General features: G+C 45.6%; 1 protein-coding gene across 2 annotated transcripts in view; it reads right to left on the bottom strand.

Moving 5' to 3' along the window:
- The window catches only part of ANKH (ANKH inorganic pyrophosphate transport regulator), a 183427-nt gene that overhangs the window by 96615 nt on the left and 70505 nt on the right, over positions 1 to 16307 (bottom strand). Inside the window, exon 1 of one of the 2 annotated variants that reach the window (XM_068234591.1) lies at positions 4529 to 4618. The exons of the other annotated variant lie outside the window; for it this stretch is intronic. The gene's annotated coding sequence lies outside the window, so the exon portion shown is untranslated. Of the gene's footprint in view, positions 1 to 4528; positions 4619 to 16307 lie in introns of those variants that run through there. 2 annotated transcript variants of the gene reach the window in all.

The following is a 16307-nucleotide window of genomic DNA, read 5'->3' as shown; positions in this document are numbered from 1 at the left end:
AGGTGTGTGCAGGAAATGGGTTACAGGTGCCGCATTCCCCAGGTCAAGCCACTTTTGAACCAGAAACAGCGGCAGAAGCACCTGACCTGGGCTACAGAGACGCAGCACTGGATTGTTGCTCAGTGGTCCAAAGTACTTTTTTCGGATGAAAGCAACTTTTGCATGTCATTCGGAAATTAAGGTGCCAGAGTCTGGAGGAAGACTGTGGAAAGGGAAATGCCAAAATGCCTGAAGTCCAGTGTCAAGTACCCACAGTCAGTGATGGTCTGGGGTGCCATATCAGCTGCTGGTGTTGGTCCACTGTGTGTTTTATCAAGGGCAGGGTCAATGCAGCTAGCTATCAGGAGATTTTGGAGCATTTTATGCTTTCATCTGCTGAAAAGCTTTATAGAGATGAAGATTTCATTGCCAAAACCACTGGTAAATGGTTTACTGACCATGGTATTAGTGTGCTCATTTGGCCTGCCAACTCTCCTGACCTGAACCCCATAGAGAATCTGTGGGATATTGTGAAGAGAAGGTTGAGCGACGTAAGACCCAACACTCTGGATGAGCTTAAGGCCGCTATCGAAGCATCCTGGGCCTCCATAACACCTGAGCAGTGCCACAGGCTGATTGCCTCCATGCCACGCCGCATTGAAGCAGTCATTTCTGCAAAAGGATTCCCGGCCAAGTATTGAGTGCATAACTGAACATAATTATTTGAAGGTTGACTTTTTTTGTTTTATAAACACTTTTCATTTATTGGTCGAATTTTTTGAGATAGCAATTTGGGGTTTTCATGAGCTGTATGCCAAAATCATCAATATTAAAACAATAAAAGGCTTGAACTATTTCAGTTGTGTGTAATGAATCTAAAATATATGAAAGCCTAATGTTTATAATTATTATATATATAAAAATGTACTTGTTGATGTCTGCAATAGCTTCCTGCACCAGCAGGGATGCTTAACCTCCTCGGCGTTCTATTGAGATCGCCAGGGAGGCTGCGGGAGGGTTTTTTTTTAATTAAAAAAAAACTATTTCATGCAGCCAACTGAAAGTTGGCTGCATGAAAGCCCACTAGAGGGCGCTCCGGAGGCGTTCTTCCGATCGCCTCCGGCGCCCATAATAAACAAGGAAGGCCGCAATGAGCGGCCTTCCTTGTTTTGCTTAGATCGTCGCCATGGCGACGAGCGGAGTGACGTCATGGACGTCAGCCGACGTCCTGACGTCAGCCGCCTCCGATCCAGCCCTTAGCGCTGGCCGGAACTTTTTGTTCCGGCTGCGCAGGGCTCAGGCGGCTAGGGGGGCCCTCTTTCGCCGCTGCTCGCGGCGAATCGCCGCAGAGCGGCGGCGATCAGGCAGCACACGCGGCTGGCAAAGTGCCGGCTGCGTGTGCTGCTCTTTATTTGGTGGAAATCGGCCCAGCAGGGCCTGAGCGGCAGCCTCCGGCGGTGATGGACGAGCTGAGCTCGTCCATACCGCTCAGGAGGTTAAAAACGTACGCATGGCGGCCGGCCGACTCCCAGTCGGCAAAAACAAAACTATCTGGCAGCAGGGGACCAGAGGAACCATGACTGACTGCGAGGGCACAGGATGGCTGCAGGGGGCTGGTAGATGCCCCAGGTAAGTAAAACTCATTTTTTTTTACAGTTAAGGTTCCCTTTAAACATATTTGGTAGTTACAGAGGGTCCAGCGTTTCTTGTGTTTCTAGTTCGATATGCCCTTCTGGGATAATTCACTCTTTATCTGTCAAATCCAAACTTGCTCAGGAATTTGAGGAATTCAAGAAGAAAGAGTATGTAAATGTTTCTGTTAGACTACTAGCATTATATATAATATATAAAACATCAGTTAGTAGAAGACAATTGTGAATACTTAGAGTTTGGGCCCACTGCACTTCAGCAGCACTTGACGATCATCAGTGACTGGCAAAGTGCTGCAAAAGTGGGACCAATTGAGGTTGGTTCTACTGCAGCATTGCAATCTTTCAGATGACTCCGGAAAGCTGGCTGAAACCACAGTGTTTGAATTTGAATAGAGCATTTGTTCGCAATTAACATGGGCATGTACTGTTAACAATACATTAAAGAGACTCTGTAATAAAATGTTGAGCCTTATTTCTTCTATCCTATAAGTTTCTATGCCTGTTCTAATGTGGTCTGTCTTACTGCAACCTTTTCTAGTTGCACTGTCTCTGTAATAAATCTTATCTTCTTTCCTCTGCCGGCTCTGTCGGCTGAGGCTGGAATGTGTGGAATGTGCAGCACTGCTTGTTATTGGCAGAAGCTTTACACACCCTCTCCAAGCTCTGCATGAGTCACACAGTAAGCTAGTTCTCAGCCTATGATACTCTGGTTAGAAGCCAAGTCTTTTGTTTGTAAACACTGCCTAAAACTGTTAATTACAAGCCAGGATTGCAGCAGGGAGTGGCAGAAAAAGCACAGAGGGGCCCAGGAGAGCATACTGAAGAGAATGTGTAATGATCCGCTCAGCTGGCTACACAGGCAGACAGCTGTTTGACCATTCCTTATGTCTGTGGGATGCAGGTCTCTGGAAAAGAGACCTGGCTTCATCTTGCAACTTTCAGAGTTGCTTTGCTGAGGGATTTGCATACATGCAAATTGCCCAGCTGTCTCCTTTGAGGGCTGGCAGTATAAAAGCCTTCTGCTCCCAGAATGCTTTGCTGGTTTGTTAATATGCTCCTGGAGTGTCAGCCTTCCCTGTTGGATTGTTAAAGTTATCTTAGAGTATTTCTGGGGGCTGTATTAGACACCCCTCTAGTTCAGTCAGGTTGTATTATTTGTATTGCCTGTTCTGTCTGTCTGGGGGTGCTAACCAGAGCAGCGGTTGCTACTGGTAGCTCCTTATGTTTATCTGCTTGGATCGCACTTGCCTCTAGCGGTAGCGGCTGTGGATCCTTCTGATCTGTATTCTTGGAGGGTAAGCTGGAGCAGCGGTTGCTACTGGCTACCTCATCTTGCTGTACTTGGATCGCACTCGCTCTGGCGGAAAGAGCAGTGGATCCTGCTAACTCTGTTTCTATCCTTGGATCACACTCGCTCTGGCGGAAAGAGCTGTGGATCCTGCTAAGCTCTGTTGCTGTACTTGGATCGCACTCGCTCTGGCAGAAAGAGCAGTGGATCCTGCTAACTCTGTTTCTATACTTGGATCACACTCGCTCTGGCGGGAAGAGCAGTGGATCCTGCTAACTCTGTTTCCCTACTTGGTTCGCACTCGCTCTGGCGGAAAGAGCAGTGGATCTTTCCTATCCTGTTCCTGAACCCGGATCGCACTCGCTCTGGCGGAAAGAGCAGTGGATCTTTCCTATCCTGTCCCTGAATTCGGATCGCACTCGCTCTGGCGGAAGAGCGGTAGATCGTATCTCTCATATTCTTGTTTTCTGTCTGTCTGTCTTGTCTTATACGAATGCTTGCTGTTGGCTCGGTGAGGTAACCGTTAAGTAAGCGCTCGCGTTCTCTGTTTAGTATTTGTGTGTCGGTGGTTAGTTAGGGTGGCGTGCTTGTCTCTGTTGCGCTTAACGTGCGGAGACCGCGCTGTACACGCGTTTGCTGTTGCGAATGAGTGCGGTGTTCGCGTTTAGTTAGCGTTTGTTATTTTCCTTATCATTCTCATTGTATGATTTGCTGTGCCTTTGCTCTGCTCCTGGGTTTACCTCTGCTTAGTCTTGTGTCACCTCTCGCGATTGCGTTCCTACTCTGTTTCTGCTGTTGTGTGTGCACCGTCGCAGGTTGGCGACTAGATTGGTGTACACACATACATTCTGTCCCTGTGCTCATTCTCATTCGCAATCGCTTCTCTTGCGATTGCGTTTCCTCTGTTGTGTGTTCACCGTCGCAGGTTGGCGACAAGATTGGTGGACATACATACATCCCTTTTCTGTGCTTATTCAGGCTTGTGTCGCTATTAGCAATCGCCATCTCTGCGATTGCTTTCCCACCTGATCTTCACGGTTGTGTGTTCATCGTCGCGGGTTGGCGACTAGATTAGTGGACACACATACACCCTGTCGCTGTGCTCTCTCTCTTTAGGGGCTATCTTGCCCTGCTCGGTTGCAATTCGGACAATTCCCATCTGGCATCTGTGGCAGTACAGAGGCTTTGCTCCTCTGCACTCCACAGCTCCACCTGCCAGTGGGAATTTCCCTCTACCGGTGCTTTCAAACGCTTGTGGAGGTTTTCCGCCATGTCAGCGCACGCCTTGTGCGCTGATCACGGAGATAATTCCACAATCGTTACAGAATGGTATGCTTTTTATTGTAATAATTTTAGAGTACAGATTCTCTTTAAGCTTTTTTTATGTACAATATAAGGAGTTCTATACAGATGCATTTCTAGCCTGCAAGCTAGTGGTGCACTCTGTTGCTATGGAGGGGGAGAGGGGGTAACGGTGTGGGGCACAACAGATCAACACAGAGGGAATCAGAGGCCACTGTACATACACTAGATTTCCACATAGGCAGCCCTGATTGGCTGTCTGGGCTGAGAACCCTCTAGTGTACAAGACTTAACCATTTAAGCTCACCTCGGACCTTTGGCTCTTTCTAGTGATAAGATAAAATTCTGTCCTCTTCCAAAGCCTCTTTGGCTCTCATTTCTTCATCCTCGGCAAGCAAATAGAATAACCTGTGTTACGCAAGTAATGTGCATGTTACATACATAATGCAAGTTGTACTATTTGCTCAGCACCCATTACATACTTAGCATAAACAGGGGTAGAATGTATATGTGCTGTAACTCCCTTTTGCAACCCCCCCTCCCCCCCCCCCCCATATCTTGGGGACTAGCTTTTCCTTGTGTCCATGCATTCGGCATCGACAGGTAAGGGTTAATTACTGTCTAGGAGGGCAAACAACAATCATTATTTTTCTAAATCTGATTTTAACACACTGCTAATTATTATTTTTTAAACTGTGTTTGGCAGGCATCATACTGCATTGTCAGAGCACATTAACCACTTGCCGACCGCCCACAGCCGATGGGCGGCGGCAAAGTGGACGCCGAAAGAACAGCAATACGCCCAAGGGCGTTGCGTCCTTTCGGCATGCCGGGGGAGCGATCGCGTCATTGATGACGCACGCTTCCCCCGGCAACTGGGTCCGCCCACCCGCGACGACAACCCACCGGCCGTTCGGAAGCGCCGGTGGGTTGTTAACCCCGCGATCGCCGCTACAAAGTGTATAATACACTTTGTAATGTATACAAAGTGTATTATACAGGCTGCCTCCTGCCCTGGTGGTCCCAGTGTCCGAGGGACCACAAGGGCAGGCTGCAGCCACCCTAGTCTGCACCTAAACACACTGATCTGCCCCCCCCGCCCCCTGATCGCCCACAGCACCCCTCAGACCCCCCCCTGCCCACCCCCCAGACCACGGTTTGCACCCAATCACCCCCCTAATAACCCATCAATCACTCCCTGTCACTATCTGTCAACGCTATTTTTTTTTAAAATTCCCTAAACTGCCCCCTGGGGACTCCTGATCACCCCTCCACCCCTCAGATTCTCCCCAGACCCCCCCCCCTGTGTACTGTATGCATCTATCCCCCCTGATCACCTGTCAATCACCCGTCAATCACCCATCAATCACCCCGTCACTGCCACCCATCAATCAGCCCCTAACCTGCCCCTTGCGGGCAATCTGATCACCCACCCACACCATTAGATCGCCCGCAAACCCGCCGTCAAATCACCTCCCAAGTGTATTGTTTACATCTGTTCTCTTCTCTAAACACCCACTAATTACCCAACAATCACCCCCTATCACCACCTGTCACTGTTACCTATCACATCAGACCCTAATCTGCCCCTTGCGGGCACTCAATCACCCACCTACACGCTCAGATTGCCCTCAGAACCCCCCCTTATCAATTCGCCAGTGCATTATTTACATCTGTTCTTCCCTGTAATAACCCACTGATCACCTGTCAATCACCTATCAATCATCCATCAATCACCCCCTGTCACTGCCACCCATCAATCACCCCCTGTCACTGCCACCCATCAATCAGCCCCTAACCTGCCCCTTGCGGGCAATCTGATCACCCACCCACACCATCCGATCGCCTGCAGACCTGCCGTCAGATCACCTCCCAAGTGCATTGCATCTGTTCTCTCCTCTAAACACCCACTAATTACCCATCAATCACCCCCTGTCACCACCTGTCACTGCTACCCATCAGATTAGACCCCTATGTGCCCCTAGGGCACCCAATCACCCGCCCACACCCTCAGACCCCAGCCCTGATCACCTCGCCAGTGCATTGCTTTCATCTATTCCCCCCACTAATCACACCTTGAGACACCCATCAATCACCTTCTGTCACCACCTGTCACCCCCTAGCACACCTACCCATCAGATCAGGCCCTAATTTGCCCCGTGTGGGCTCCTGATCACTCGGCCAAACCCTCAGATCCCCCTCAGACCCCCTTCCGATCACCTCCCCACTGCATTGATTGCATCTATTTTCCCCTCTAACCACCCCCTGAGACACCCATCAATCACCTCCTGTCACCCCCCTAGCACTCCTATCCATCAGATCAGGCCCAATACAACCTGTCATCTAAAAGGCCACCCTGCTTATGACCGGTTCCACAAAATTCGCCCCCTCATAGACCACCTGTCATCAAAATTTGCAGATGTTTATACCCATGAACAGTCATTTTGAGACATTTGGTTTCCAGACTACTCACGGTTTTGGGCCCGTAAAATGCCAGGGCAGTATAGGAACCCCACAAGTGACCCCTTTTTAGAAAAAAAGATACCCCAAGGTATTTTGTTAGATGTATGACGAGTTCATAGAAGATTTTATTTTTTGTCAAAAGTTAGCGGAAATTGATTTTTATTGTTTTTTCACAGTGTCATTTTTCACTAACTTGTGACAAAAAATAAAATCTTCTATGAACTCACCATACACCTAACGGAATACCTTGGGGTGTCTTCTTTCTAAAATGGGGTCACTTGTGGGGTTCCTATACTGCCCTGGCATTTTAGGGGCCCTAAACCGTGAGGAGTAGTCTAGAAAACAAATGCCTCAAAATGACCTGTGAATAGGATGTTGGGCCCCTTAGCTTAGGCTGCAAAAAAGTGTCACACATGTCATATCGCCGTACTCAGGAGAAGTAGTATAATGTGTTTTGGGGTGTATTTTTACACATACCCATGCTGGGTGGGAGAAATCTATCTGTAAATGGACAATTGTGTGTAAAAAAAAAAATCAAAAAATTGTCATTTACAGAGATATTTCTCCCACCCAGCATGGGTATGTGTAAAAATACACCACAAAACACATTATACTACTTCTCCTGAGTACAGCGGTACCACATGTGTGGCACTTTTTTGCACCCTAAGTGCGCTAAGGGGCCCAAAGTCCAACGAGTATCTTTAGGATTTCACAGGTCATTTTGCGACATTTGGTTTCAAGACTACTCCTCACGGTTTAGGGCCCCTAAAATGCCAGGGCAGAATAGGAACCCCACAAATGACCCCATTTTAGAAAGAAGACACCCAAAGGTATTCCGTTAGGAGTATGGTGAGTTCATAGAAGATTTTATTTTTTGTCACCCTCAAATGTATAGGAAATTTTACTTTATTTGAAAAATGTCAGCACAGAAAGTTAAAGGGACTCCATCACACGCCGGGTGCCTCGCGTCATCACGGCGGCCGGTGTGAAAGTACTGCGCATGCGCGATTAAAGCGCGCATGCGCCGTACTGCCACGCCGGCCGCCTTGATGACGTGAGGCGGCCGGCGTGTGACGTCATACGCGGAAGGAACAGCCCGACACTCAGCAGAGTGTCGCCCGGGCTGCGGCCGGTCAGCCATTCCGGAGTGGGGACTAAGAGAGGAGCCAGGACGCCGTCATGGGACCTCCCGACCAGCACTGGGCTGGAGAAAGCCCCGGGTGAGTACAACTTTCTTTTTTTACTTGAGCTCGGAGTTTTTTTGACAAAATTCATGTCTTTTTTGATGAATATAATAAAAACTAAAACTCGCAGCAGCAATCAAATAGCACCAAAAGAAAGCTTTATTAGTGACAAGAAAAGGAGGTAAAATTCATTTAGGTGGTAGGTTGTATGACTAAGCAATAAACCGTGAAAGCTGCAGTGGTCTGAATGGAGAAAAGGGCTCTGGTCCTTAAGGGGTAGAAAGACTGTGGTCCTCAAGTGGTTAAAGAGACACTGAAGCGAAAAAAAAATTATGATATTATGATTTGTATGTGTAGTACAGCTAAGAAATAAAACATTAAGATCAGATACATCAGTCTAATTGTTTCCAGTACAGGAAGAGTTGAGAAACTCCAGTTGTTATCTCTATGCAAACAAGCCATTAAGCTCTCCGACTAAGTTAAGGTGGCCATACACTGGCCCAATTCGCGGCCGTTTCGACAGCAGATTCGATCCTGGGATCGAATTTGCTGTCAATCGTTCGCGCTAAACGCACCCGCCGATCCGATTTCCTCCCGAAATCGGATCGGTCCGTCGATCGCGCCGTGCGGGAAATTACCCTCGATCGCCCGCGGGTAGGGAGCGCGTCGCTAGCGGCGGCCGATCCGATCAGGTATACATTACCTGACGCTGGCTCCCGGGCGTCTTCTCCGCATCTTCTCCGCATCTTCTCAGCACTGCACCCGCTCCATCCCGGCGCTTCCTGTCACTGCAGTGACCAGGAAGTTCCAATAGAGGGCGCTCTATTTGAACTTCCTGGTCACGGAGTGACACAGAAAGCCCCGGGATGGAGCGGGTGCAGCGTGGAGAAGATGCGGAGAAGATGCCCGGGAGCCAGTGTCAGGTAATGTATGCGCGGGGGGGGGGGGGGGGGGGGGGACAGGCGGCAGCAGCGGCTCCACAGATTGTGATCGGTTTCAGGCTGAAATCGGTTCACAATATGTTTGCAGTAAAGGCAGCCATACGATCCCTCTCTGATCAGATTCGATCAGATAGGGATCTGTCAGCTGGTCAATCTAATGGCAAATCGACCAGTGTATGGCTACCTTTAGTCGTGGAGAGGGCTGTTATCTGACTTTTATTATCTCAACTGTTCCTGGACTGTTTACTTTTCCTCTGGCAGAGGAGAGGTCATTACTTCACAGACTGCTCTGAAAGAATCATTTTGAATGCTTAGTGTTGTGTAATCTGCACATATTATAGAATAATGCAATGTTAGAAAAAACACTATATACCTGAAAATAAAAGTATGAGAATATTTTCTTTGCTGCTAATCTTCTAGTAATTATTCATAGTACACAACCAATTTTATTATATCATATTTTTTTTTCGCTTCAGTGTCTCTTTAAATGTGTGGGTGGTCTTAGCATGATGCAGTCGGCAAGCAGTAGATTAACCACTTTAAATCCCTTGCTACGCTTATCTACTCCCCACAAAACTTCATCTGAAGCTCAGGGGAGTAGATAGGCGTACTTGTGGTAAACAGTGTGCTGTATGCCCAATAAGCTATCTGATTATGTATATAGGGTATCATTTTAACCGTGACAAGTGAGAGAATAGATTTTGTGTTGTTTGACAACTGAGGGCTAAGTCATGTGATTTTTTTTACCGGAAAACTGAATGAAAAGCAATAAAACTGTTATTTTCATGTACTCTATACCCCTAAATAAATACTTGTAAAAAAAAAACAAAAGTGACAGCATTGATACCCTAGGGACTTAGCTTTTAAAATATGTATGCCATGAGAGTGTATTACTGTTAATCATGAAGATAAGGGCTTTTAATTACTGATAGAGTACAATGAGAAAACAAAAAACACAAACCAGAAACTAATATATTATCGCCATACATTGTACTAGGAACATTATTTAAATGTTGAGATAACCAGGAAAAATTAGCAAATACAATGTGTGGGTTTTACCTATGGTAACATTGTTTATTTGAAAACTATAGTGGATGGAAATAGAGACATAGTGTATTTTTTCTTTTTTTTTCTCATTTTTCCCTTTAAAATGCACAGATAATAACATAATTACTAAAAGCAAATATCACCCTCACAAAGCATAATTTGTGGCAAAAAAACAAGATATAGATCATTTACATCTGATGAGTAGCAATAAAGTTATTGGTGAATGAATGGGAGGAGCGCTGAAATGTGAAAATTGCTCTGGTTTTTAAAAAAAAAAACCCTGTGGTGCTGAAGTGGTTATCCTAGGATAAATTATAAAGAAGTTTTCGGTTTGATCATGCGGTCATTTACAAGGTGGATTGGCTAGTTGCAATTGTTACCTGCAACTTGTATTCCTGTTATTGTTTACACAAGGAGCAGAAGTGACACAAGGTCACATGACCACACCCAGTCAGAATCCTACTGAGTGATCGCATACTTCTCCATAATTTCTCCTTTTAAAGTCTAGAAACTGATCATCTATAACCAAACGTCCTTTATAATTAGTTACTATAGATGTTTCACATTGTTGTGTCAGAAAGTCTCAGGATGACGATATTCAGGAAATGCCATTATTCAAACATTGTTTTTCTTCAGAAAGGTCCAATTTGGCCCCAACACCACCTGTAGCATTATGTGAAGGAAGTCAAGGGACAGGGTTAACAGGAGTGGCATATTAAAGCATCCAGGGGTTTCAGGGCTTTATGCACCCCCTGAAATATGTTGGAATACTTGAAGTAACCATGAAGTAACTTTAGCAGTAAACAAGCTAACTATCAAATAAACAATGTTCTTTTAGGGGTATTTCAGTCTGCAATGGCATGATTCACCACTAGTACATCCTAAATGAAACAACACTTACTTCTATGTGCTGTTATTCTGCTAGATTGAAACCACAGCATGCTTTCTCCATGCCAGACTAAACACTTGTACATTAGTGGAGCAGATGGGCAGGTTCCCATTCATTAAAGTATGTATTTTACAACAAATGTGCTCATTATCTTGGAAACGTGAAATGTTAGTGATTTCCTCTCACTTATCCTCCATAGGAAATTGATGGAGATTTCTAAGAAGCACTTTGAAGTTTTCCTTTTAAGTAAAAGCTTCTGCATGCCACATTATGGCTAAAATGCATTTAGTACCAGCAATGGCACTTGGCTTGTTACAGCTTCATCCAGGACAAGGGTTAGTCCTATCATAAACCGTGAGGGCCTTATTACCAATGGCTGTGCTCACACTGCCAGCAAGAGGGACAAGGCTTTCTCTCCCTTGCTTGCAAATGATCAGGTAATACATATAAATAGGGGCATAACTCTAAATCATGCCCTCTTCCCAGCAAAACCTTGATGGAACCCCTTAATGTTCACAACACTTTTTTCTACACTTTTTGGTGACCCTCACAGCCTGGTGCCCATATTACAAGGGTCATAAAACAAGTGTGGCCATCATGAGCTTCACACCCATAACAAGTGTAGCCACAAAAACTCCTGATCTAAAATATCAGAGGAAGGGTAGCTTGGGCCGCCCCATACCTCTGCCCCCCCCCCCCCTCTTGCAGTCCCTGGGGCTGCTCCCCCTAGTTACCCGCCTGCATATAAACCAATATTTACCAAATTATAGAAAAGCTGTAAAAAGATGTACTGCTAATCCATTAGACAAAACAAATACATACATGGAACTCTCTAGCGATGGCTGTGTGGCACCCCAGATCACTGGGGGAGCACAAGGTGGAAAGGTATAGATATGGCTAAAGAAAGTAAGTAGTTCCACCTCTGCTTCAATGTCACTTACAAAACTTTATTTGAGGTATATCACACTTTGCATGTTACTTCTATATCAATTTAAAATCATAAAACACGCTGCTTGTTGTCTATAGCACAGCCGGCTGGGCTCATGCACTCAGCACTGACACACCTCTGCCACACATGGGATCCCAGCACACACAAATCTACTCTAATATGGGGCTTAATCCTCCCAATCAGAGTCCTGGGTTCCCCCCAACGATTTGGGGATTGATTTAGTTTAAGCTCAAGTCGGATGACTCAAAGGTATCAAATGCCACTTCAATTACAGTTCCTGTGTTTAGCAACAATAGGCAGTCATTACTAGTAACAACGAGCTGTCTGCCTCTACAGAGGCTCTCACCACTCCATTGTATGGTTTTCAGCCATCAGGTGCTAGTCCCTTGTAGTGCATTCATGATCCTTCATCACGTACAGAGTCCCTGGAATAGTGCTGCCAATGTGGTCTCCCCTGGTGGTGGTCAGCTGGTGTGTATGTGCCTGCATCAGCTCACAGCCGGAGTCTGGTCAGTCTCTCATCCCCTCTTGTAAACAGCCCCAGAGTCTGTCCGGCTCCGGACTAGCATGGGGGCTCCTGCAGGGAGGACAGTCTGGCGTGTGCTAGGCCGCAGCGTGAGCCTCCTCACCACGCGTATCGGCCGCTTCTGGCCTTAATCATGTGATCAGCGGGGGCAGCTTCAAGTTCCGGTCTTTATAGCGTTTCGCATCAGCATTGACTCAGCTTTACTCCATCTTGTGGTTATTTTGTAAACTGCAGTTTTGTACGCATACGTAGCTTCAATGCGGCCCTTCGGCCGCATGATGTCTTCCGCCACCTTGTGGTTTTTTCCGGTATTGCATGCTGCATATTTAACTCCAATGCGGCTATTTCACTGCATCATGTCGAGCCCCATCTTGTGGATTTCTCAGGCATTACACCACTTGATTGATTAGAGCTTCTCACTAGATGAGACCATATTCTGGTAGTGGACATTTTAGACTTGTGCAAAAATTATGGAATTTGGGGCATATGTTGTAGTACTAATCAGCACTCAACTAACATAATGTTAAGAACATGTAGTCCTCTCATCACCCAGATTTTTCCACTGGCAGCTAGTCCATCTCCAGGGTTTATTACCCAAAATGTTTAACCACTATTCGCGTCTCATGTTAGTCTATATCATAGATTAATACACAGCACACACTTTTCTCCTCATATACCACTCGGACATGGCCGACTACCTCCTACTCAATTGCATATATCGACAGCTACTTTATCATCCATCTCAACACCACCAGCTCATTACAGAAATGATGTGAAGCTAAATTCAGTATTCAAACCATGGGGAGTTAGAGTCCCTAGCTGGTAGATCCACCTTGTTTCACTTTGTCTAAGCTTTTTATCTAGGTCTCCACCTCTGGATGGTACTTCCATCCTATAAATTCCCTTGAACTTTAATAGTTCCGGGTTTCCACCATGAAATATGTGGAAATGTAATCCAACTGGTGATTTATCATAGTTATCTTTACTTCTAATCACTGACATATGTTTCTGGATCCGTTTTTTCATTTCATTGGTTGTTTTTCCCACATACAATAACCCGCATGGGCATTCTAGGACATATACAACGAATTTCGTGTCACAATTTATAAATCTCATAATGTCGTACACACGACTGTTCCGAGCATTTCTAAACGTCGTTGAGCGGTCTACCAATCCACATACGTTACATTTTCCACATGCATACATGCCCCTCGGTTGTATGTGGGGTCCCAACCATGAACATTTGCATTTAATTAGGGATGGGTTGTATTCTGACTTGGTAAGGATGTCCTTGAGATTTGGGGCCCTCATTGCTGTCAGCTGTGGTCGTTCCCCTACCACCTCTCGTATCGTAGGGTCTAGTTGCAGGATATGCCAATTTTTGGCTAGTGTTCGTCTCAATTGTGACCAGTGTGACCCATATTTGGTCACAATCCGCACTGGTCCTTGCTCTTTCTTATTGTCCTGTATTTTCTTATTTAACAATTCCGACCTTTCTGTCCTCTCTGCTCTTACTCTGGCCTTCCTTACTGTCTTCAAGTCGTAACTCCTTTCTACAAACCTCCTTTCAGTCACATCAAGTTCTCTCTTCAGGTCTGAGTCAAGCGTACAATTCCGTCTTGCCCGTAGCATTTGTCCCACTGGGATCCCCTTAATTAACGATGGGGGGTGAAAACTACCCGCGTGGAGCAATGTGTTGCCCGCTGTGGGTTTTCGATATGTTTTAGTAATGAGGGTATCACCACATTTTTCTATTGTCAGGTCCAAGAAAGTAATCTTATTCTTATCAATGTCATATGTCAGTCTAATATTTCTATTGTTTCTATTTAGTTCATCTAGGAAAGAGATTAGTTGTGACAGCTGTCCCCGCCAGACCAGGAGCACGTCATCGATGAACCGAATCCAGAGGGCGGCGTGGGCCCCGAACCCCCCATGCCTATACACCTCACTGCGCTCCCAAAAGCCCAGATGCAGGCAGGCATAGGCCGGGGCACACGCCGCCCCTATTGACGTGCCCCTGATCTGGCGGTAATAATTCCTGGCAAACCTGAAGCAATTATATTGGAGAATAAACTCCAACAGTTCTACAATGAACTGAGTCCTCAATAGTGGCATTCCTCCCACCTCTCTCATAAAGTACTCAACCGCACTGATCCCTACATCGTGAGGTATAGATGTGTATAGCCCTTCAACATCTATCCCTACCATCAGGTCAGACTCCTGTATTTTAAACCCATCTATCAATCTGATCACATCACCCGTATCCTTGGCATATGATGGAAGTTCTGCCACCAGGTCCTTCAAACACTTGTCCACAAAAATTGAACAGTGTTCAAGGGGACCCCCAATGGCAGATACTATCGGTCTACCCGGAGGTAAGGTGCTGTTCTTATGGATCTTTGGGGTTAGGTACAGCACTGGGGTTGTATAGTGTTCAATTCTCATAAATGCATGTTCGTCTGCACCTATTGCCCCCGTGAGCACCCCTTCATCCAACATCTCATTAACCTTTTTCACAATATCCGGAAACGGGTTATTTCTTAACTTTAGATAAACCTGATCGTCCTGTAGCTGTCTCAACGCTTCATTTACATATTTTTCCTCCTCCCACAAGACAACATTTCCGCCTTTATCACTGTGTTTCAAAACGAAACCCTCACCTCGGCGTAACTCATCAATCGCCGAACGCTCGTCTCTAGGTATGTTGTCCCGTGAGGGGGGTCTCCAGTTAATTTTAGCCAGATCACGTTCTATTGCCTCATTGAAGACTCTCAAATGTCTATTCAAACTGGTAGGTGGAAAAAAGGAAGATTTTTTTCGAACATCAGTGTATACAATATTATCCTCACACTCACTGGTATCAAAGGTGCCCTCATCCCTTAGTGCCCCAAGGTCAATCAGAGTTTTCCTATCCCTTAGGTCAAACACAACCTCATCTCCATTGTGTCTTTCTTCCTTCAAATGAGGTTTCTTGTTTAAATTCCTTTGTTCCTGATATATGCATTTTAAATTTACTTTTCTTAAGAAGAGTTGGATGTCCTTATACACTTCAAATTGGTCACCATGACTGAATGGGCAAAATGATAGACCTCTGTTCAGTAGGTTCAGGTGTGCAGGCTATCATTTTCACCTTGGGCTGTTGCCACCCCCGAATCCAAGCTACACTTTACTGCCATCCCTGGTTCTTCACCTGTCTTGGTAATGTTTCCCTCTTCTTTAGGATTGGTTTGTTCACTATCTGACTCATTTTGGTGGGGGATGATGGTATCTTTCCCTGAGGCTTTTTGAACTTCCTCTTGTACTTTTTTCTCTTTGTGGCCTTTCTTTCTGCCTCTTCTTCCTCTGTTTCCCCGTCCTGGCTTCCTTCTAAAAAATTCACTGATCTTTCAGAACCAATAGGGGAACTACTACCCACCGTTTTGTCATCCTCTGACTTCTGTGACTCAGATCCATATCTAGTTCGAGGGAAATTAGGTTTGCACTCAAAATATTCCCCATCATTCCAATCCTCAATATCCTTTAGAAATTTTTTACTTTTTATATTTTTGATCTTTGTCTGGCTAGTTTCCACCTCTTTCTTTAATTGGGCATTAAATTGCTAATCCAGGGAATTCTTACATTTCATACTGACCTTTTTGACAGGGAAGACATAATAGGTCTACTGAACTAGAACCTCAGAAAATTAATTCATTCACATTTTTTTGCGAAAAAAAAGTCTCTCTTTCACACACACACACACACACACACACACACACACACACACACACACACACACACACACACACACACACACACACACACACACACACACATTTCTGAATGTGCACAAATGGATTTAAACAATGTAGACCTTCATGGTTCCAGTTCCAGGCTGCCAAACTTGCCTGGAGAATCTAGGATCAGTCTTTCTGGAATTGGATATAGTTTTGTTTGCTGTTTTGGTAATCCGAGACGTACTGTACAGCATGAAAGCATTGTGCTGTTCAGAGCTGAGTGATACTTGAAGGGTACTCATAGCTGGGTGCGTACGTCTTTGTTTTAAGAAAAGCACTAACTGATTTTACCTGCATTTTAATGTGCTGGCTAT

Source organism: Hyperolius riggenbachi, chromosome 5 (assembly GCF_040937935.1).
Source record: "Hyperolius riggenbachi isolate aHypRig1 chromosome 5, aHypRig1.pri, whole genome shotgun sequence".
NCBI lineage: Eukaryota > Metazoa > Chordata > Amphibia > Anura > Hyperoliidae > Hyperolius > Hyperolius riggenbachi.
The sequence above is the reverse complement of the archived record's forward strand: the minus strand, read 5'-3'. Positions and strand labels throughout refer to the sequence as shown.